The following is a 24,284-nucleotide window of genomic DNA, read 5'->3' on the forward strand; positions in this document are numbered from 1 at the left end:
GCCGAACAACTGGCTCGTCACAATACGGCATTCACTACTCTTTAGGAACTGTGGGATCGTGTTGAAGCTGCGTGGGCAGCTGTACCTGTACACGCCATCCAAGCTCTGTTTGACTCAATGCCTAAGCTTATCAAGGCCGTTATTACGGCCAGAGGTGGTTGTTCGGGTACTGATTTCTTAGGATCTGTGCATCCAAATTGCGTGAAAATGTAATCACATGTCAGTTTTAGTATAATATATTAGTCCAATGAATACCCGTTTATCATCTGCATTTCTTCTTGGTGTAGCAATTTTAATGGCCTGTAGTGTAACAATAAAAAGCTGGAATGCGCTGTTGGTACAAAGTAATACCTTCGTCACAAAGTTTCTCAGTGTTACGGTAGCGACATCGCTAAGATTAATCATAATTTATAGCATATTACCGTCTGTTTCTTAATATTTTTCTTCGGTGTTTATTTTGTGATGCTCATATACAGTGTAGGAGTGATAATAGTCAAAGTAAGCGTAGCAGTTACGTATTACGTTAAGTCAGTCTGTTTGCTGTAACTCATATAGCTGAACTGACTGTAGTGCGTGGATATTGGAGTTTCTCGTGATGAATAAGTTCTTTCATTTCGATATAATTTGGTTTTTTCGGTGTATAACTGCCTGTTCACGACGCAGATTTGGAAATGTTGTGGCAGCGTTCCCGCCCGCAAACCTGTAAATGAGCGTGTCCATCTACCTCCAAAACTCGCCTGTTGACGTGGGCCAGATAAGAATTTTGTTTAATTTCTCGTTGGTCGAGATTTTGTCATTCAAAAGAAGGTGCCATTGTAATCTTACGGATGATGGTCAGTGTCGGTTAGATTGTCAGTGAGAGAGGACCTGTTTTTCTGCTCCAGATAAAGGCGAGTACACTGTTCGCTTGCGAATTATATTTACGGATTTTAAACTGGAGCGACATGTTTGCAGTTAACGGTGTGAATAGTAGTTTAGTTTTATTTAATTTTCTTGCGTGTTTGTATGCTCGCTAGGCACAGTCTTTCGTTTTTATAACAATGTAGTGTAACATATGGACGCTTGTATCGACCCTTGTATTGTACAGATTTTTGTTCATTTGTTTTGGTTGGATAAGGTCAGGCAACGGCCTTGCCGCAGTGGATCCATCGGCTCCTGTGAGATCACCGAAGTTAAGCGCTGTCGGGCGAGGTCGGCACTTGGATGGGTGAACATCCAGGCCGCCATGCGCTGTTGCCATTTTTCGGGGTGCACTCAGCCTCGTGATGCCAATTGAGGAGCTACTCGACCGAATAGTAGCGGCTTCGGTCAAGAATACCATCATCACGACCGGGAGAGTGGTGTGCTGACCACATCCGCCACTGAGGATGAAACGGAGGTCAGATGGTCCCGGTAGGCCACTCGTGGCCTGAAGACGGAGTGATTTTAGAGAAGGTCAGCGTCGGGTAGACCATCAGCGAGAGAGAACCTGCCTTCCTGCTGCAGATAAAGGCGAGAAACCGTTCGTTTGCAAATTTTATTGACGAGTACTGTGAGTTGACACAGGTTCTCATAAGAAATTACTTATTTTAAGTTTCAAAAAAATGGATCAAATGGATCTGAGCACTGTGGGACTTAACAGCTGAGGTCATCAGTCCCCTAGAGCTTAGAACTACTTAAACCTAACGAACCTAAGGACATCACACACATCCATGCCCGAGGCAGGATTCGAACCTGCGACCGTAGCAGTCGCGCGGTTCCGGACTACAGCGCCTAGAACCGCATGGCCACCGCGGCCGGCTTTAAGTTTCACCAGTGTTTCTGAGATCCAACTTCTACATTTCGTGCGTGTTTGTTCATTTATTTATCAGGCTCAGATCAGTGCTTTGTTAACTGTGCAGTGCATAGAACAGCTGTTTGCATAGCGCCAGGCACTTGTTTTTGTGTTTCAAGAGCCACTTGTAGTAGATAGCTCCCACAGCCGAGGTGATAGCTCTGCTAGCAACAGAAGTAGCGCATTAGAGTACTGTGAGTTGACACAGCTGCTCATAAAAAGCGACTTACTTTATATTTCGTCAGTGTTCTTTAGCTTGAACTCCTATATTTCGTGCTTGTCTGTGTATTTAGGAGACAGTCTTTAGTACGGACAGGAATTGTGACTGCTGCATTCAGTGCGAGCCGAGTTGGCGAGCCTTCGCTCATAGCACCAGGTGGCGTTGGTTCTGGTTATGCAGCTTGTGGCTGTTGCCAGTGGCCATCACTGTGGGAGGCAGGATGGGGCGAACCGAGGACTTCCAGCACGACTCAAGTGTCCCCTATCAGTCCACTGTGATTTCTCCGGGTACTTCTCGCATCGGTTTGATCACTCACCTCAGGTCAAGTGAGAGGTCGTCCCGAGGTGTGGCCATCAATGAAACACTTTCTGAGGGGCTGATGGAAGGGCTGCACCAGTTTGTCCGACGAACAGATTTCGGGTGCTATCTGTGGCTGACGAAGTTCCTGAGCCAGCTGAAGTCGTTCGCTCCGTTCCAGAAGAATCATCTTAACCTGCAAAGTCTGTGCATTCACAGAGAGTGGGACTACTGGTAGATGGGAGCTGCAACGCTAGACGTGAAATGGGGCCCCTTAGGGATGTGGCAGCCAAGGAGAGGAAGGAATCCAATGTGCACTCTGTGCATACCTGGGGGAGTCGTTCTACATGTGGGACGGGTGCTTCCGGATGCCACGAAGAGCACAGGGTGCAGCGAACTGCTGATGTTGTGGCTTAGATAGGTATTAACGACGTGTATCTCTTTGGATCAGAAGAGATTCTCTCTGGTTGCGGGCGGCTTGCTGAAGTAGCAAAGCCTACCCGTCTTGCTTGCGAGATGAAGGCAGAACTCACCACCTGTAGTATCGTCGACTGAACCGACTTGGTCCTTCGGTACAGAGCCGAGTGGAGGGACTGAATGAGAGACTCAGGCGGTTCTGCGACCATGTAAGCTGCAGAGTCCTAGAATTGCGCAATGGGATGGTGGGTTTCCGTGTTCCACTAAATAAGTCAGGAGTCCACTACACGCAGGAAGCGGATACACAGGTAGTGAGGGCTGTGTGGAGTGAACAGGGTGGTTTTTTAGGTTAGAAGGTCTCGGGTTCGTGCGGAAAGGGCTTCAGTTTCATAGTGTGCAGGACAAACACAGGAAGAGGGTAGGCACAGGAACAATCAATGTTGTAGTTGTAAACTGTCATAAATGTATTGGAAAAGAACCAGGGCTCCAAGCGCTAATTCAAAGCATTGAATCTGAAATCATTGCCGCGCGGGGTAGCCGCTCGATCTAAGGCGTCTGGTCGCGGGTCGCGCGGCTCCTCCCATCGGTGATTCGAGTCCTCCCTCGGTCATGGGTGTGTGTGTTGTCCGTAGCGTAAGTTAGTTTAAGTTAGATTAAGTACTGTGTAAGCTTAGGGACCGATGACCTCAGCAGTTTGGTCCCATAAGATCTTACCACAAATTTCAAAAATTTCCTCAAATCGTGATAGCTATGGAAAGCTGGTTAAAGCCGGAAATAAGTTCAGCTGAAACTTTTAGAAAGGACCTAACAGTGTTCGGAAAGGATAGATTAAATACAGTTAGTGGTGGGGTGTTTATTACTGTCAGAAGTAGTTTACCTTGTAGTGAAATTGAAGTAGATATTTCCTGTGAGTTAGTATGAGTAGAGGTTATACTTGAAAACAGGAATAAATTAATAACTGGTTCCTTTTACTTACCACCGACTCAGACGGTATAGTCCATAGAAAACTTGAGTGTCATTTCAGTTATAGTTGGTAGTGACTTCAAGCTACCCTCGATATGTTGGCGAAAATACATGTTTAAAGTCGGTGGTAGGCATGATACATCGTCCGAAATCGTACTGAATGCCTTCTGAGAAAATTATTTTGAGCAACTAGTTCAGGATCCTACGAGAAGTGTAAATGGTTGCGAAAACCGTTTGCACTCTTAGCAACAAATAATCCTGATCAAATACACTCCTGGAAATTGAAATAAGAACACCGTGAATTCATTGTCCCAGGAAGGGGAAACTTTATTGACACATTCCTGGGGTCAGATACATCACATGATCACACTGACAGAACCACAGGCACATAGACACAGGCAACAGAGCATGCACAATGTCGGCACTAGTACAGTGTATATCCACCTTTCGCAGCAATGCAGGCTGCTATTCTCCCATGGAGACGATCGTAGAGATGCTGGATGTAGTCCTGTGGAACGGCTTGCCATGCCATTTCCACCTGGCGCCTCAGTTGGACCAGCGTTCGTGCTGGACGTGCAGACCGCGTGAGACGACGCTTCATCCAGTCCCAAACATGCTCAATGGGGGACAGATCCGGAGATCTTGCTGGCCAGGGTTGAGCACGTTGGGTGGCACGGGATACATGCGGACGTGCATTGTCCTGTTGGAACAGCAAGTTCCCTTGCCGGTCTAGGAATGGTAGAACGATGGGTTCGATGACGGTTTGGATGTACCGTGCACTATTCAGTGTCCCCTCGACGATCACCAGTGGTGTACGGCCAGTGTAGGAGATCGCTCCCCATACCATGATGCCGGATGTTGGCCCTGTGTGCCTCGGTCGTATGCAGTCCGGATTGTGGCGCTCACCTGCACGGCGTCAAACACGCATACGACCATCATTGGCACCAAGGCAGAAGCGACTCTCGTCGCTGAAGACGACACGTCTCCATTCGTCCCTCCATTCACGCCTGTCGCGACACCACTGGAGGCGGGCTGCACGGTGTTGGGGCGTGAGCGGAAGACGGCCTAACGGTGTGCGGGACCGTAGCCCAGCTTCATGGAGACGGTTGCGAATGGTCCTCGCCGATACCCCAGGATCAACAGTGTCCCTAATTTGCTGGGAAGTGGCGGTGCGGTCCCCTACGGCACTGCGTAGGATCCTACGGTCTTGGCGTGCATCCGTGCGTCGCTGCGGTCCGGTCCCAGGTCGACGGGCACGTGCACCTTCCGCCGACCACTGGCGACAACATCGATGTACTGTGGAGACCTCACGCCCCACGTGTTGAGCAATTCGGCGGTACGTCCACCCGGCCTCCCGCATGCCCACTATACGCCCTCGCTCAAAGTCCGTCAACTGCACATACGATTCACGTCCACGCTGTCGCGGCATGCTACCAGTGTTAAAGACTGCGATGGAGCTCCGTATGCCACGGCAAAGTGGCTGACACTGACGGCGGCGGTGCACAAATGCTGCGCAGCTAGCGCCATTCGACGGCCAACACCGCGGTTCCTGGTGTGTCCGCTGTGCCGTGCGTGTGATCATTGCTTGTACAGCCCTCTCGCAGTGTCCGGAGCAAGTATGGTGGGTCTGACACACCGGTGTCAATGTGTTCTTTATTCCATTTCCAGGAGTGTAAGTTAGCGATAGGTGTTTGTGAGATACTGCATCCCCTGTGTATACACCTGCTTCACAGGTGTGCTGTTTACAAAGTTAGTCGCGGTGTGACTTGTAATTTCACATTTCGGACGCCGCTGCTATGCGTTTATCTGTTTCCTTGTAAGAGGTATTCTCCGTTACCAGGGATCATTTCATATAGGACTGATGTCGACATAGTATAATTTCTGAACCATGATCATATGTGGACAATGGACGCTATACATCTCTGTAAAGCTATATTGTGCATGTATCACACAGAGCCACTGTTTTAAGGAAGTAGTTTTCTCGTTTTATGGTTCGATACCATAGTTTATCATAGAGAAACCTGGAAGAAGGATGAATCTCATGCACTGGAAATATATTTCTTACATTGGAATATTAATCACGCTGCACTTCACACGACTGATAGATTGGAAACTCAAGCAATCTAACAGTATAGCCTGTTTTAATTGCTGGACGTTGCAGCCTTAGGAATGCATGTGTTTATGTTCTCTCTTACCAATACCTTCCAGGTACTGATCCTAGGCTCTAGAACAATACTTTAGAGTTGATAGCGTAGTTGATTTACGTAAAATTCTTCGAACTCCATCCGCCTGGAGCTCCATCATGCGTAAAAATCACCCATTTCTTGTTCTTCTTTGCCGTCTGCTATTACATCATAACACTTTCAAATCTGTTACTACCGATAAGGGGTGCTAACCTCCTTGACATGGTTGTATCTGGAGAAATCTTGTGTTCTTGGATGGGCAAGGACTTGGCTGGCTCCAATCATTCATGAGACGTGGAATATAGTGGTCTACTTCTGGTCGGTTGCAGATTAAATCAGTAACGATGCTGAAGGGCGGGTTGGTCAATGACAGTGTGAGGAGTCTTTCAGTCTCTAATTTTACCCTAAGACTGTGAGAATGCTCTGTGACCCCCCATCAGCATAGAGATAGATCGTAAATTAAGAACTATGCTTGAGGTGTTAGAAATATGTAGAGTGTTGTCTGGTATACTTTGATGATGTATGTGTTTGACAATTAACAATGAATGCACGTACTGCACAGTCATCTATCTACATTCGCAGTGATACTGGCAAAGTAGAGAGGGTTACGGTTTAGCTATGATACTGAAATTGCGTAACATGCTGTTGCAGCATTGCTCGGCATTGAAATTGCTGTAAAATTGCTAAAATTGTTCTCACCATCAACTGTGATGCTTATTATTAGAGTACATTGATGGTGTCTTTTCCACCCCATTTGTTCAGTGGTTTGCTGTTGGTTACCGCATAATGATTGACTGACATCGCTTGTTTGAGATGGAGAAAGAGTTTTGGTGGGGGGACAACACCTTCTGGGGATGGAAAGCACCGAAACAGTGATTGCGTACATGACTGCAATGTGAGGAATCAGTCAAAATGGAATGCAGAGCCATCAGCTATTCTGTCAATGTGACAGATGAGTTTAAATGTAGAGGTTGTCAATCACTTTCGGACAGCAGTTTGGAACCTCTCCACAACGTCGTGAAACTCTTCCAGTTTCCTTACGTCGTAACTGTATTTTATTTAAAATCAACCGGTGTGTGTGGCGTGTTATGGTAGCTGCAGTAACAAGATGATTTACACCATTCGACTGCTAGTTTTCTGCAAGAGGCAAAGGATCAGAATGTGTTAATGTCAGTTTAGAACCCAACACAGACCTCGAAGTTGTGGGGACAAACAAAATATATGGCAGTGTATAGAGCATGTTACAGCAGAAAAAAACAGTGCTTCAAACAATGACGGGGAAACAGAGCGCATCTCTTGCAACTTACAGTATAGTGTGTGGGATACGGTCATCCTCCTACAGTACAGGTGATGAAACTTTAAACTGGTCTGTGCAGTGGATCAATACCTGTATATTTAATAGGATTGTCACACGTGCTGGATGCCGGCATGCATGCCGTATTTGTTTTCTATATATGGGAGGAGAAAGATGCAGTAAAAATCTGATCGAGTTCTCTATTGGATGAAGTTAGTGGAGCTTTTATAGTTCGTAATTTTTCCCTGGTGGATGGAACAGAATAACGATGATAAAATGTTGGGGTGATGGACGTGAATGGGCCCTGAGGGACGTGGATCTGTAGTACCAGCTTGTAGTTTGGAGAAGCACCACAATGCCGTAGCAAAATCCACACCCTTCCCCCAGTTCCAGTACTGTCTTTTATACTTCCTTGTGTTGCAGGAGCAGGCTTCGTTTCCGTCGAATGGTCCAAACACAGTCTGGTGTCGAGAAGCTTATGTGTTCTGACAGAAATTAATAACGTGGATAATAAGATTAAAACTTTATGTAATATTGTCAAATGGGAGACAGGGCAACCTGACAGTGCATAGCATACCATAGCAATAAAGCAAGTTGCAAGTATTTTTAACAATCGCTTTCTGAATGTAGCAGGAAAAATAGGGTTAAAGGGTTCAGTTAAAGAAGCAAAAAAAGTGTTAAATATGTCATTCCCCAGGACTTTAGGCATTTAGAAATAGCACCAACATCCCCCACTGAAATTAAGGGAATTATAAATATACTGAAAAACAAGAGCTCATGTGGCGTTGATGGAGTCTCTAAAATAATTTTGAAGTATTGTTCTAATTTAATAAGTGGAGTCTTTAGCGATATATGTAATGCTTCGCTGGCACAGGGAATTTTTCGAGACAGATTGAAAAACGCAATTTTCAAACCTCTTAATAAGAAAGGGGACAAGAGTGACTCAAATAATTATAGACCAATCTCATTGCTGACTCCATTTTCTAAAATATTCGAAAAAGTTATGTATTCAAGAATAGCCTCAAATTTAAGTGAAAATAATTTACTCAGCATGTCACAGTCCGGATTCCGGAAGGGTTACTAGACTGAGAATGCTATCTACACATTTACCCATCAAATAGTACAAGCCCTAAATAACACATTATCGCCAGTTGGTATTTTTTGTGAACTCTCCAAGGCATTTGACTGTGTGGATCATGTCACACTCTTAGAAAACTCGGTTTTTATGTAATTGAAGGCTATACACACAGCTGGTTTGAATCTTACTTAATGAACAGAAAGAAAAAAGTTGTGCTGAATAGTACAAATAATGTTGGGAGGGTGGTAAATTCTGGTGAATGGGGTGTTATCACAAAGGGAGTCCCACAAGGTTCACTTTTAGGTCTTCTGCTGTTCCTTATTCATTTGAATGACCTCCCACTTAACGTTCAGCAAGCGGAACTAGTACTTTTTGCAGATGACACGAGTGTTATAATAAATCACATTCCAGAAAAAGCAGCTGAAGATATTGTTAAGGATGTTTTCCAAAGAATTATTAAGGGTCGGCCATTGTCAGGAACCGCGCGACCACTACAGTCGCAGGTTCGAATCCGGTCTCGGGCATGGATGTGTGTGATGTCCTTAAGTTAGTTAGGTTTAAACAGTTCTGTGTTCTAGGGGCCTGATGACCTCAGATGTGAAGTCCCATAGTGCTCAGAGCTATTTGAATCATTTGAATTATTAAGTGGTTGTCAGAAAATGGACTCTCTCTTAATTTTGAAAAAAAAAAAAAAAAAAACGCCATATCCAGTTCTGTACACTAAATAGAGTCATATCGACAGTTGATGTAGCGAATGAACAGGATTCAGTTAACAGGGTAGATTTCCCCAAATTTTTGAGTGTTCACAGGGATGACATCTTGAATTTGAAGAAGCATATTACTGAGCTTCTCAAACAACAAAGTTCAGCTTCTTTCGCTCTTCGTATTATCTCGAGTTTTGGTAATAAACAGATCAGCCTCCTAACGTACTTTGCATATTTCCACTCAATAATGTCTTATGGAATAGTTTTCTGGGGTAACTCACCACTTAGAAATAAAGTATTGATTGCACAAAAGAGAGCAGTGAGAATAATTAGTGGTGTTTACCGAAGGACGTCATGTAGGCACCCTTTCAAGAAGTTTGGTATTTTAACTGCACCATCGGAGTACATATATTCACTAATGAAATTCGTTACAAATGATCCATCTCAATTGGCGAAGAACAGTGATGTTCATACGTTCAACACTAGAGGGGAAAATGACCTTTCCTATCTGTTACTGAAGCTGTCAGTTGCTCAAAAAGGAGTACATTATTCAGCAACAAAAATCTTTGATCATTTGCCCAACAACATAAAGTGTCTGACAGGTAGCAGATCAAGTTTTAAATCTAGCTTAAAATCGTTTCTTTTGAACAACTCCTTCTACTCCATGAACGAGTTTTTCTTTCAGAAATAGTAAAAAAAAATTTTTACCTCTAAATGTAGTTGCATGTGTAGAACTAAAAATTTCAGTAATATTAATATCAGCACTATTCATATTTGTCTATATATCTTGTAATCTGGCTTGTTCCACATCATATCGATAAAATAATCGGGAAAACGATCTACGGATCATGACATAACTAAAACTAAACTAAACTAACTCAGCTTCATCTGTTTCTACAGGGGTTGCAGAAGGTGGAAGATATAGTTTTCTCTGACTTCTGCTTAGTTCCGACTTACATTGGAACAATCACATGTGCAAAGTTGTACAGGCGGTAGCGCATAGTCTGAGGGCTAGTTGCAAGATACATAGGGGCTACTTAAAACCATGTTGGAATTTTACTGTAGCAGATAGGTTCGAAAAGGGTGGCTCGTTTCGAGATATGAGAGTGCCAGAAATGTGATATGGCATCGAGACAGAATGCGTTATAATTACTGGAGAAATATCTAATGGCGGCGGCGTGAGGGGGTTGCAAATACCTGTTTCATACCACGCTCCTTAGCCGAATCACTTTCAAAATTCGATAATTTTATTATCATAGTGCACCATAGGAGACGTGTAACCGAACTGCTGGTCTGATAATATACACTCCGCGCAATCACGGTCTCGATATTTGTCCGAAAACAGTAACATGGATACTTGTGTGCACCTGTAGAACCAAGACCGCTTGTGATGGTAATATGGCTGTGCTTTTTTTTTTTTTTTTTTTGACGTGTAGCGGATTGTAAGGCGATTACGTCTCTCTTTCTAACTTTCTAAGACATGGTGGTTGCACTCGCAAGAAAAACTTATAAGACATGTCCACCCATCGTTGATTTTCAGTCAGTATTATTTTGTATCGTCTGCAATCATTTATTGGCAAAGTATTATACTTAGTAGTAGGCGGTGTGTGATAGGTTTGCCTTGAGCGTCAAGCTTATAAAGTATGTGTTTGTGTTCCGACATGTGCAAAGGAAATAACTATGTCCATTTGTAAGGAAGGTATGGATTTCGCGTGGAGTACTGCAACAGCAAAGGGAAGAGTATGTCATGTCATAAGAATGGTACATATATTTCTATTTCTAGAGCCACAGCCATCAGCAGGATTGATTTCTGATCTCTCAATGTCGAATTTCGTTCAACTGAGACCATAATCATAACATTTAGTTGTAAGTACAACGATAGAACATACATGTGACCGGTTTCCTAGGACGATTCTGCCTGTGCATGCTTGGCATGCAGCGCCGGTGACGGGAATGATTCACGTTTTCCATTAACGGTAGAAGCCGTCCGAATGGAGAGGCCTGTTGGAATGTAGGAAAGTAGCTGACTTAACCGTATTGTCCTCTGGACAGTTGAATAGCGAACTAATACTTAGCATGTGTTGGGTGGTTTTCATATTCAGTGGAAATTTGACAAGATTCAATATGGACATGTGTTTGCGCTGGGCCATTATTCCCTCCCATGTAAATTGTTCGGTTGACTGCTTCTTCATATTTGACTTCTTTATTTAGTTGAGAGAAGATCGATTGTGGTGTGTGCATCTAGCAGGTGGAAGACACATTTGTCAGTTGTCTAGACATGAGAAACACGTTAGTTAACTTTGTAAATTATAGGAATGATTTGGACATCGGTATTCGTGAGTGGAAATATCATTTTCCTCTATTTGTTTCTAGTTCTCACGTAAAGGTCTTCGCGGGCGGGATGAGTTTCTACACTCATGCCCATAAATTAAGGATAATGCTGATACGTGTTGAAACAACGCTCTGGTGGGCGGTTTGCGGGTTTAAATCACCTCAGAGTATTGACCATGCAGTGCATTTGACCTGCAGTCGTCGCATGGTGGCACTGGCAGCAGCCCACATACACAGAGGTGTGCTGGTGCATGCCAGAGTACGATGAAGCGAGTAAGTGTGCAGGCGTTTTCAGACGTGCTATTGGGGACTGTGTGTTGAAAATGGCTCAAAGAACACATATTGATGACGTTATGAGGGGTAGAATACTAGGGCAACTGGAGGCTGGTCAAACACAGGAGGTCGTAGCATGGGCCGTCCTTGTGCCACAAAGTGTGATTTCAAGATTATGGCAACGATTCCAGCAGACAGGAAACGTGTCCAGGAGCTACTGTACGGGACATCCACAGTGTACCACACCACAAGAAGAACAATATCTCACCATCAGTGCCTGCAGATGGCCACGGAGTACTGCAGGTAGCCTTGCTCGGGACCTTACCGTAGCTTCTGGAACAGTTGTCTTCAGACACACAGTCTACAGACGACTGAACAGACATGGTTTATTCACCCGGAGACCTGCAAGGGGCATTCCACTGGCTCCTGGTCACAGGAGAGTCCTTAAAGCCTGCTCTCAAGAACACGGTACATGGTCATTGGAACAGTGATCCAGGTTATGTTCACAGATGAGTCCAGGTACAGTCTGAACAGTGATTCTCGCCAGGTTTTCATCTGGCGTGAACCAGGAACCAGATACAAGCCCCTTAATGTCCTTGAAAGGGGCCTGTATGGAGGTCATGGTCTGATGGTGTGAGGTGGGATTATGATTGGTGCGTGTACACCCCTGCATGGCTTTGACAGAGGAACTGTAAGTGGTCAGGTGTATTGGGACGTCATTTTGTACCAGTATATCCACCTTTTCATGGGTGCAGTGGGTCCCACCTTCCTCCTGATGGATGATATCGCACGGCCCCACCGAGCTGCCATCATGAGGAGTACCTTGAAACAGAAGATATCAGGTGAATGGAGTGGCCTGCCTGTTCTCCAGACTTAAACCCCATCGAGCGTGTCTGGGATGCTCTCGGTTGATGTATTGCTGCACGTCTTCAAACCCCTATGACACTTCAGGAGCTCCAACAGGCACTGGTACAAGAATGGAAGGCTATACCCGAGCAGCTGCTCGACCACCTGATCTAGAGTATGCCAACCCATTACGCAGCCTGTGTACATGTGCATGGAGGTCATATCCCATATTGATGTCAGGTTACATGTGCAGGAAACAGTGACGTTTTGTAGCACATGTGTTTCGGGACAGTTTTCTCAACTTATCACCAATACTGTGGACTTACAGATCTGAGTCGTGTGTGTTCCCTTTGTGCCTATACTATTAGCGCCAGTTTTGTGTAGTGCCACATTGTGTGGCACCACATTCTGCAATTATCCTTAATCTATGAGCATGAGTGTAGTTACTCACTGGTCTAGAGCACCCCACCTCCCTAAAGTTTGGGGTTTGTAGAGAAATAATTTCCAGTCTGTACCTTCGGAATTATGTTCCACAAGCGATCGGTAGGATGCTGCTGTGTGCTTGATGTCGAGAAGTACCGCGAAAATGGTATAATATTATGGCAAACCATGCGAAAATACATGTGTTCTTGTAATCCCAGAGTCTGAAGATGGGTGTAGAAAAGTGAGCAAGCAAGCAAGCAGGTCTGGACCAGAAACAATAACGTGTTTGTGCCGAGGGGGAACGATCCCAAATTTGTAGAATATTTCTCAGGGTGACTTCGGTCAACTGAGGGCGCTCTGGTCACCCATTGGGAGAGGATGATCGCCAACCTCGCAAGGAAATATCTAGTACTGTGAGGGGTGTATACAGTGCTGTCTGTCTTCGTGGTATGTGTACGAATGATGTAAGAAGGCTGATTTTGTATGGAGCAGGATATGAATTGTATGTTTACTATTTGAGATCGGTTTCACGCTCTAATATTCAATCTCCTGTCCTCAGTGGGTTCAAAAATGGTTCAAATGGCTCTGAGCACTATGGGACTTAACATCTATGGTCATCAGTCCCCTAGAACTCAGAACTACTTAAACCTAACTAACCTAAGGACATCACACAACACCGAGTCATCACGAGGCAGAGAAAATCCCTGACCCCACCGGGAATCGAACCCGGGCGTGGGAAGTGAGAACGCTACCGCATGACCACGAGCTGCGGACTGTCCTCAGTGGGAGAGAAGTGTAACTGAGTGAGAGTCTTTCCATATTTGACAATATGTAGTGCATTTTCCAAGGTTTAGTTGTCGGTGCAATATGGCAATTAGTGTAAAATAGTTTTTGCCGCTGAAATTCTAGTCTACAAAAAAAAAGACATCCTTTATGCTGGGATATGGAGTCTCTACACAGCTGTGAGAACGTTTGTGTATGTTGAAAGCAGGAAGGGTAACATGTGATGGACGGGGTGCCACGTTAGGACCGCGAGGAAAAATGAATTCGCATTTTCCTTGTTGTTTTGTTGATAGTGATGATGATTACATTACACCAACCCACGTTGGTCATGTCTTTCCAAGCATTATGTCCGCAGATGTGGTATTCATTATCACACGTAGTGCTGGACACCTGTCCTTCATAACACTTGTTTGAGAGAATCTTGGCAGGATGCAGCAGCTTCCAGAAGCGCTGATTGTAAGACTTTGTCAGATAATTTCCTAGGATAGAGGAGAATCGAGACATATAGCTGGTGTGAGTGTAGGCATACCATAATTTTTTCGTGCACTGTACAGATATAAAAGATAACTGCACTGTTTGTGTAAAATGTGTATATATTGCAGTGTAAAGTTCCTGTGGCTTATGTTGTGGCATGACCAGAGAAGGTGAGTGTGTGTCCTATCATGAGGGATGCATAGAGATTCAGCGCATCAATAACCACAAGGGTATGAGAGAGATTTTTTATGTGGAAAATTATGTGCGCTATAGATACTGTAATTCATTCCAGTACAATAGACGTCAGGAGGAGACATTACCTGTACGTCGTCTGGTGTCAGACTGTAAAAGCAATCGTAATATTTAATTGTAGTTACACTGGCAAATATGTTCCTGACTTCCAATATTCTTGTAAGTCTTGTATATATTTGATGATCTGTACACAACTTTTGCGGGGTTTAACTGTCAGTGCAATTTAACGATCTGTGCAAAATAATTTTACCGCTGAAAGTCTTGTCTGCAGAAAACAATAGCGAATGGTGCTCTCACACCGGCAGCAGCAGCAGTTTGACAGGTAAATTAAGTGACGAACGGGCTGTCATGTTAGGATTGCTGGGAACAATGCACCCTATGCTATTCTGGGAAGCACTGCAACATCTCTCGGTGTGGACCCGCACCTCAGCTATGTGTCATCGCGACAGCAACGGTGCCTAAGTGAACATGTATTTCGACAGGAATTTTCTTGGGTGTCAAGTACGAAAGGGATGTCGCCGCCTCACGCTTGTGTGTCCCGAACAGACACCTGTGCACGATTGGGCAGCTGACGGCTGTGTCGCCACTTTGCGGGGCCCGCCAATTGACCCAGACTTCGGTGTCGGGTGTCGGATGACCAGATGTGTTTTTTACTAGCGATCTTTTGTTTAAACTATATTTCATCGATTTCACTGACCAATAGGATACTGTGAATTAAGAAAAGCTACCCCATACTTGTGAAGAATACCGATTCAATTAATTTGCATAAATTTTTTATATCAACCTGGTGTCAGCAGTACAGTAGTTAAGGGGAGGGTGTGTGTGAGCGGGTGACATGGACCAGAACAGCAGGTTAAGTGCAGAACAATAGGTTAATTTGCATAATTTTTATGTAGAATGCAGTACAATAATTTAAGGGGGTGGGTGACAAAGAAGAATGCGCCAGAAATGGCGTTCAAAAGCATGTGTAATTCGAAAAGTGTACCAGAAAATGGTAGGAGGACATAAGTAATTACTTAATTTGGTATCAAAGGCGGTACAATAGCTTAAGCAAATGGGGGTGACATGGAAAACCACTTAACAGAACAATAGGTTATGTGCCGATAAAGACCCAAACATTAGGTTTAGACACCCAGAGTACCGTGCCGAACATTAGGTTAGGCAACATGTTTGCCCCCTGTAATTGCTTCTTACAAGACCTACATGTTTGCAAAATAGCAGAGAATGATGAGCAAGAGAAATCCAACCTCACAAACTGAATTCTCTATAAATAAAGAATATACCACTGAATTTTCTGTTATGAGATCCTTCCTCTCCACCACCACCAGACGTCCATCTTGGATTACATCGCGGAAGGGACGACAGCACCCTCTGGTGGCAGTACTGTGCACTAGGTCAGTTGGTCCCCAGATGTCATGGTAAACACACTTGATGGCGGTACTGCCTCTAATTGTTTAAATAAAGACTGAAAATAAAGACTTATGTCCAGCACAGGCTGAGTCTTTTTTCCAGCCAATTCCTAGGAAGAGGTGGAAGTTGGATTACTTAGGTTAGTGGAGGTAGCCAAAGTGCCCTTTTTTCCCACCATTTTCTTGGGTTAGTGGAGGTAGCTGTGGTGTGTTGCATTGTCCTGACAGAAAATTCTGTCGTGGTGTATCGTTCTTTTGTCTTAGAGAATACTGTGGCCACTTGCTTAGTACCACATCGGTCCACCCGTGGCATACAAAACAGCAGCGATTTTGCGTGTCACGGGTTCGAAAAAACCTATGTAGATTTTCGGAAATGTGTTGCACTAATTGTCTACACGCAGGTAATTCCTGTAGATTAGTGATCGGTGGTTTTGTTGGCATGGAACTGGCGGTTGATAGCGTCTCAGATGTGTTCCATCGGGAGCAGATTAGCCGAATTTAGTAGCAAAGATGCCAACATGAGTTTCAAGATTCTGGCCTTGTGTTACAGACTTGCTGGAAGACAGGCGCAGCCATTGGGGAAGACATCAGGCATGAAGCGGTACAGGTAGTCCACAATAATGTTCACATAAACCGTCACCATCATGGTGCCTACTATTATTTCAACAGGTTCCATGGAAGCCCATGTGATAGTTACCTATAGCACTACCGCCCTGCGTCTGTGCCACAATAAATGTTTCGAGCAGCCGTTCGCCTTGATGGTGGCTTATCTGCACGCGACCACCGACCTGGTGTAGCAAGAAACGTCATTCATCAGACCAGGTGACACATTTCCATTCATCTATGGTCCAGTCTCGATGATCCCGTTGCCACTACAATAGTAATTGACGATGTCGTTGGGTCAATATGAGACGATATAGGGGTCGTCTGCTGCAGAGACACCTGCTCAACAAAGTGCTCTGAATGGCGTGCTCTGAAACACTTGTGTCTGCACCAGCATTATACTCTGTCGTCAGATCTGTCACAGATCACTGCCTATCATGTGCTACAGAGCGGGCAAGCCTCCGACATCCACTCGTGGTTTCACCGTCATTCAACCACTTTCCATAGGGGATCACGACAGATACACGCGAACAGCCATCCAGTTTCGCGTTTTCGAGACGCCCGTTCCCAGAACCTCCCTTTGTCAAAGTAGCTTATGTCAGTGGATTTTCCCGCTTATGTCCCATATAGTCCCTAGAATGATTCTCCATTGGTATTTGCTCCATTTATATACTGCCCTTCCCGCGTTACGTGTCCGCAGCACCGCCAGACGGAAATGAATTACACTACGGGCCGTGGTCATAATGTTCTGGCTCATCAGTGCGAAATTTTTCCCTCTCTAATTGGATGTGTAAGTGACTGTGATCGCGCGAGCCTAATTGGATCAGAAAATTAAGGCAATCGCTTTCGTAGTAATAACTGATTATTGGGAAAAATACACAATAAGTTATTTTTGTAAATAATTTACTCCACTTTATTTTTACGCGATTTTTGAGTGATGGTCATAAAGGAGTGTAAAGTACACACAATAAGGGCAATGACAAGTGGACCTTCCACGTAGTACTGAGTAATCCACAGAAAATTTATGAAGTTATTTCTAAATTCCCGGCGGGGTCAGGGATTTTCTCTGCCTCGTGATGACTGGGTGTTGTGTGCTGTCCTTAGGTTAGTTAGGTTTAAGTAGTTCTAAGTTCTAGGGGACTGATAACCTAAGATGTTAAGTCCCATAGTGCCCAGAGCCATTTGAACCATTTCTAAATTCAGTCGCCAGTTCAATTGCAGAAATTGTTCATTAACCATTATGTAGTTGGAACAGTAATTATTACGTAACTTATCTAAAGAAACGTGTACTGACAAAATGGTTCGCTACGAAACAGACAGAAGATACCTGACGAAATAAGAAGGAGATATGTTAGCTACAGTTTTATTTACTACAGAAAATCATATGTATTAATTTGAAGAAATAAATAAATAGGTGTTAAATAAATGGTTCAGTGGTGACCTGTGCTTGAAAACAAATAAAACCCCGTACCCTCGCCGTCCAGTGTGGCCGAGCGGTTCTAGGCGCTACAGTCTGGAACCGCGCAACCGCTACGGTCGCAGGTTCGAATCCTGCCTCGGGCATGGATGTGCGTGATGTCCTTAGGTTAGTTAGGTTTAAGTAGTTCTAAGTTCTAGGGGACTGATGACCTCAGAAGTTAAGTCCCATAGTGCTCAGAGCCATTTTTTTCCGTTTCCCGTAATAAAGTTTACTTGTACAGGGAAATGCTTATCAACTTCACCAGTAACGAATTTTACTGCCTTAATGATTTGAAAGTCTTTGCATGAAATAAAAGTAATCAAATTCGAAGCAGTTGCAACGCCGAAACGCGAACCATCAAAGAAGCAACAGAGAAAACACTTTCTCAAAACCAATCACGTTATGAATCTTCAAACTATATTTTTAGCTTGTCAGAGTTATTGCGTTTAAATTATTTTGTTCTTGCTTTAATGGTACTTTTATTCAGATTACTACATTGACTTTCACTGTCCGATTTTTATGTGGAACGAACTGATTGACTGGTCAATTGAGATGTTATTACTGAATACAAACATCTCATAAAAACTGATGTACGTATATATGGGTCCACATCTCCTATCTCCTTCTAAACCACTCGGCCGATTACGACCAAACTTGGTAGACATATTAATCACTGTTTGGAAAAGATCGGTGTGGAGGTATGAAGCTAAGAACCACCTACCTATCAAAGTGGGTTGGTGTGAAAAAGCGTGTAGCCCACAACGCTCGAATAGCTGTACTTTAGTGATCCAGTATTTGGGAATGAGAGCACTTAGTAACTTGCAACAAACTTTACACATAACTTCAAACCTTAACGAAATTGATGAAGGTTTCACAGGTCTCCAGCCGGGTGCCAGCACTTGATATATCGCGACGACAACCTGGATTCACGACAACCTGGTCAACAGGGATGAAGGATATCAACTAAACGAAGCGTGGAGCGTAGCAGCAATCCGTCGGGAGCACGTCCGCCAACATGTTCCGCCGCAGACGCAGACAGAATGCCCACACCGAGAGCTGAACCCGGCCGCCGAGGGCGGCCGCTACCCCACCACCGCTCGCCCGCGACCTGACTACCGCAGCCTCCCGAGGGCTAGTGGAGGGTAGAGATGGGGGATCCGCTCTTGAACTAATTCATAGAGTTGAATCTTTCAAAGGAGTGAACAATCAGTGATTCAGAAAAAAAGAACGGTAGCTCCAAACGTTTCCCACGGCAGAGAGAGAGAGAGAGAGAGAGAGAGAGAGAGAGAGGGAGCATATCAGCGCGCCTCTGCCGGTCACAGCACAGTGCACGCCACACAACACAGCCAGCGCCGGCCTCTGCCCTGCTTCTACCTTGGCTGCCTGCATTGTGCAGTGCCCCATTGGATTTTGTGTTTCACATATGCCGTGCCGTCTCTGTGCGTCGTCTGCCGCGTGCAGCCAGTGTCTGGCGCAGCTTAACTTCGCATCGCACTCTGTCGGCGATCGTTTCAGTCGCACGTCCTGCCCTCTGGGCAGTTGATGCGAGCAACAGGACAGAGAGCCACCTAGCGGATAACATAGGAACTACTTGCAACAACCTGCTCGCAAGAGAACGGACGATTTGTCTCGGAGCGGGTGAGTTCACCGCTCCCCCCACCCTCGGAACTCGCCCGCTCAACGCTCACCCCACCGTTCTCGACTCTAGCCAGAGCTTTGAGCAAAGCGACTCAGGTGTCACTCTGGTCTCTGCGGTCTCAGCTCACGCAGTAATACAGCTCGCTGCTCGACCTGCTCGACTCAGCCTCTGCATCGGAGTTCGTCCCTACTGGATATTGTTCTTCGTAGTAATACCGCTATGTATATTACATTATTATGTTATGTATACATCAATTGTTTTTATTTTACTTTTATTTGTTTAAACTGATTAGATTAGGTTCCTGATGACTCCTCTTACTATAGGATTTTTATTATGGACACTCGAATTTACGCTGTAATTACGAGCGAACCGATAAACGTATCGCAAAATGTGATACACCAATATTTTCCTTGTTTTATTCTGCGTAAGGCTATATGCAGCACTTTCGTTTTACAGTCAAATTTATATTTTTTTTCTTATTCTGGTACGGATTTTGCGATTTTAGGCGTCTTCGGAAGGAAACGTTCACATTAAAAATATATGACTTGCGATGTGTTTGTATGAGGTTAATGAAATTTTAATACATTATAGCCAAATATATTGTTAATGTAAATCTCAAGTTACAACATTTTCCGATCACCCAAAAAACCACGATAGTGCAAAATAAATCAATAATCATAAACTTTGTCATATCGTGGAAATTTCAATAAACAATACAAAATTCTTACTCATTATGTGTGTTACTTCAAAATAGGATCAAATAATATCAAAATACTGGTATAGTACTGGAATAAACCAAGTTTAAAGGGCAATGTGCCTTCCATTTATTTTCTTTTGTAAATGAGTGGTGAGTCATGAAAAAGAGCTAATTCATTTCAGGGAGTGAACAGTTCTGATCCAATCTCTGAAAAGAACAGCTTTGCCCATCTCTAGTGGAGGGGGGAGCCCGCGCGTATAAATACCAACCAGACAAAGACAGAACCTCATCCGACAGGTACAAGGCCGCATCCGTGGCTGTAGCACAAAAACTGCAGTCCACACCTACAAAACTTTCATCAGACCTGTACTAGAGTATGCAGCAGCCTCCCTGGGTGGAATACACGCTCAAGTAGCAAAGAGGCTATACAGCACAGAGAGGAGACTCCTACGCAGTATCGGCAAACTCCCAAGCACCGCCCCCAGCAACGAAGTCTACCGAACAATACAAATTGAACCACTCCAAACCAGGCTGGTCAAGCTTCGAGCACGGTACGGCAGACATATACTAAAGGCGTGACATGGAAGACCTCATCTCCACCAACCACAGAACCCGTCGAAAACAGAAATACAAATACATCACCCCTTTCAGTACAATAGCCCTAAGCACCGCAAAAACATTCCCAGGCTTAGCCCCAATCCTGAAACCACTCACATCCATTTCCACTACCCATCCCCACCTAGATGAGAGAACAGACAACTGAAACACGCAACAAATCACACACACACACACACACACACACACACACACACATACACACACACACACACACAAAGACACAGACAGGCACACACAACACTACAAACAAGACCAAAAACCCCTCCAGGACATACTAAACTATGAAATATATATATATTGTAAACAGTATATATGATCCTACGTATATCTTGTACAAATATATTTCTAATTCAACCAAGAATGTCTCAAGGAGCTATAAACTAAAATAGTATATAAGACCCATATGCATATCTTATACAAATATCACTCATAAAATTAAATTGACCTGATGTATATCTTCTAAAAACATATCTCAAAATACAAGCTATTAAATTGTAGGAAATGTACAATATTAATCAAGCAATAGTACTTTAAGAAATATCAATGCATTTAGCAAATGTTTAAAGCATACTATTGTGTTATAGAAAATTATATTATCAATATGAAATATGCACTGAATCGCATCAAATAAAGTAATGTAAAATTAAAATAAAATGTGAAACCCTTTGGCTGAAGGGAAGGGAATGACACTTCCTGAAACGTCGCGATATATCAACGCTACCACCCGGCAGGAGACCCAAAAACCTTCATCAGCAGTATACGCCGGGAAAGCCTACAGTCACGTAACGAATTTTTTTTTTCGCTGATAACCTCCACAAAATGACGAAACTGGAAAAGATTATCGCTTACTAGATTTTCGCTGTTCATACAATAAAACTGTCCCATGATGCACGACGTTTTAATTTACTACCTCTTTACTACTAACTGTATTCGCGACGCATTGTGCAGGCATTATTCACATTATCACTGTATGTACTGGCAAAATTATATCATGGTATGACACATAGTCCAGGATATATGATGTCAAATACTGAGAAACGTGAAAGACTGCGTTATCATGTACAACCTTTTAATTTTATTTCCCTTTGTTATCAGTGTTCTGACTGGTTTGACATAGCCCGCCACGAGTTCCTCTCTTGTGCCAACATCCTCATCACTGAGTAGCGCTTGCAACCTATTTCCTCAGTTATTTGCTGGATGTATTTTGCCTTAACAGGTGTTCTATTATCCTGTCCCTTCCTCTTGTCAGTGTTTTCCAATTCTGCACACAACCCCCTCATTTATTACTTTATCAGTCCAGCTAATTTTCAACATTCATCTGTAGTACCACATCTCATATTCTTCGATTCTCTTCCGTTCCGGTTTGCCCACAGTCCATGTTTCACTACCGTACAATGCTGTGCTCCAAACATGCGGTATATTCTCAAAAATTTCTTCCTCAAATGAAAGCCTATGTGTGATGCTACTAGACTTCTCTTGGACAGGAGTGCCCTTTTTGCCAGTGCTTGTCTGCTTTTTTTTGTCCTCCTCGCACCGTCCATCATTGGTTATTTTATTGCCTTCATCTACTTCATGACCATCAACCCTGATGTTAAGTTTCTCACTTTCTCGCTTCTAATACTTCTCATTACTTTCACATTTCTTCGATATACTTAGAATCCAAATTCTGACTCATTAGACTGTTCATGCCATTCGCTTTCACTAAGAATGTCATAAGTGAATTGTATCATTGATATCCTTTCACCTTGAATTTTAATTCCATTCCTGAACCTTTCTTTTATTTTCATTATTGCTTTTTCGCTGTACAGACTGAATAGTAGGGGCAAAAGGCAGTAGTGGGCCAAGGGTGGTGTCACGCCACACTGCAGGTTGCCTACATCAGGGGCAAACATACATTCAGGGGCAATGATGATGTCATGCCTTAATCTATTGTTCTGATCCTTGTCGACCTTAAACCAATTGGTCTTCTACGCCACTTTATATCAAACTGTTATCAAATTCATTACGAAAATTGATCAATTAATTTTCCCCAGCTAGCATGTGGCCCTTCCAGCCCCCCTCCCCCCCCCCCCCTCGTCCCTCCCTCAGCAGTTATGCCACTTTTTGAATTGCGTGTCTTTTTGGAGACCAGTTCTGAGCCACTTTCCTTTGCCACCCTCCCCTCTGGGAAATTCCCACCCCTCCCTTCCCCTTCCCCCCTCTCTTTTCCCCTCCCCTTAATCAATTGCTTAGTTCTATGTCACTTTTCCTGTCCCAGCATTCTGTCATTGAACATGAGCTGCTTCAAGTCAGGCCTGAGTTATTCTAATAGCCCCCTCCTACTCTATCAATTTGATTTACTAATTAAATCAATAACCTGTTGTGTGGGACAGTTTTCCATGGCGGATACTGCCCCCTTCTGGAAATATTGATTGATTGGCTATTTGGTGGGAAATCGATTGCAGTGTATGGAATATTGTTTAAACAATTTATGGTAGACAATGCAATGTGTGGAATATTGTTTATTTAAACAATTTATGGGATACAAGGCAGTGTATGGAATATAGTTTATTTATTTATGCAAGGAATTTGTGGAGAAATTGACTACAATGTTTTATGGAATACTGTTTATTTAGGCAACTTGTGGATGAAAAGGCATATGGAATATTTAAACAATTGCAGCGCTTCTTTATTACGATCGCACAAGAAATACCGTCATGAAACACTCGCCACATGTAATTACACTGTCACAGATCGCGCTAAACGTACCCAGCAAAAAAAAAAACAAAAAAAAAAAAAACACCTCCCAATGAAGTCGCTGACTGCCGGCCGATCGCACCTCACCGCGCACGCCGTCGGTCAGGGACTGCCGTAGCTGCTGGACCGCGCTAATCATCCGCAAACAAAGCACTAGATAGCGGCATCCCTTTGAAATTTGATACCAGATTCACTTCCTGCTTCTCTCTCTTCCTCCCTCTCTCTCTTCCTCCCTCTATTTTTTGTGGTTACTTCCTGTTAGTGTGAATCAAAAACAAATGCAAACACACAAACGCCAAGATGTCCTCCCCACACCTCCTCCTTTCCATCCTCCTTCCCTGTCCCCATCGCCCCTCATGCAGACGTGGTGCTGATAGTCGGTATATCTATCTGTTCTCACACTTCTTCTGCTATGGAAACCTGTAACAGAAGAAACAAAAACATTCAAGAAGAATTAGGTAGCGTCTGGTTTGTGCCACACTAACTCCTTCTTTGTCCTGAACAAAGTAGCAGATACTTGGGAAATCCCCAGCCCTTCCGAAGATGAAAGGCCATGAATGTCTTGGAAATATTGATTCTGCTATCAGATTGATTGACTAATTAATTAAATCAGTACACTCTGTGTGGGGCAGTTTTTCCTTGCCTCCAACTGGTGGATACTAGGATTGGAATATTTGGGAGGATTCGATCTCGCAACCACCCAGTTTCGTATCCCTACTCTTCCTCATTACATATTTTTTTCGGGACCCTGTTGGTGGATACTGGTACAGGT

This window comes from Schistocerca americana, chromosome 2 (assembly GCF_021461395.2).
Source record: "Schistocerca americana isolate TAMUIC-IGC-003095 chromosome 2, iqSchAmer2.1, whole genome shotgun sequence".
Lineage (NCBI taxonomy): Eukaryota > Metazoa > Arthropoda > Insecta > Orthoptera > Acrididae > Schistocerca > Schistocerca americana.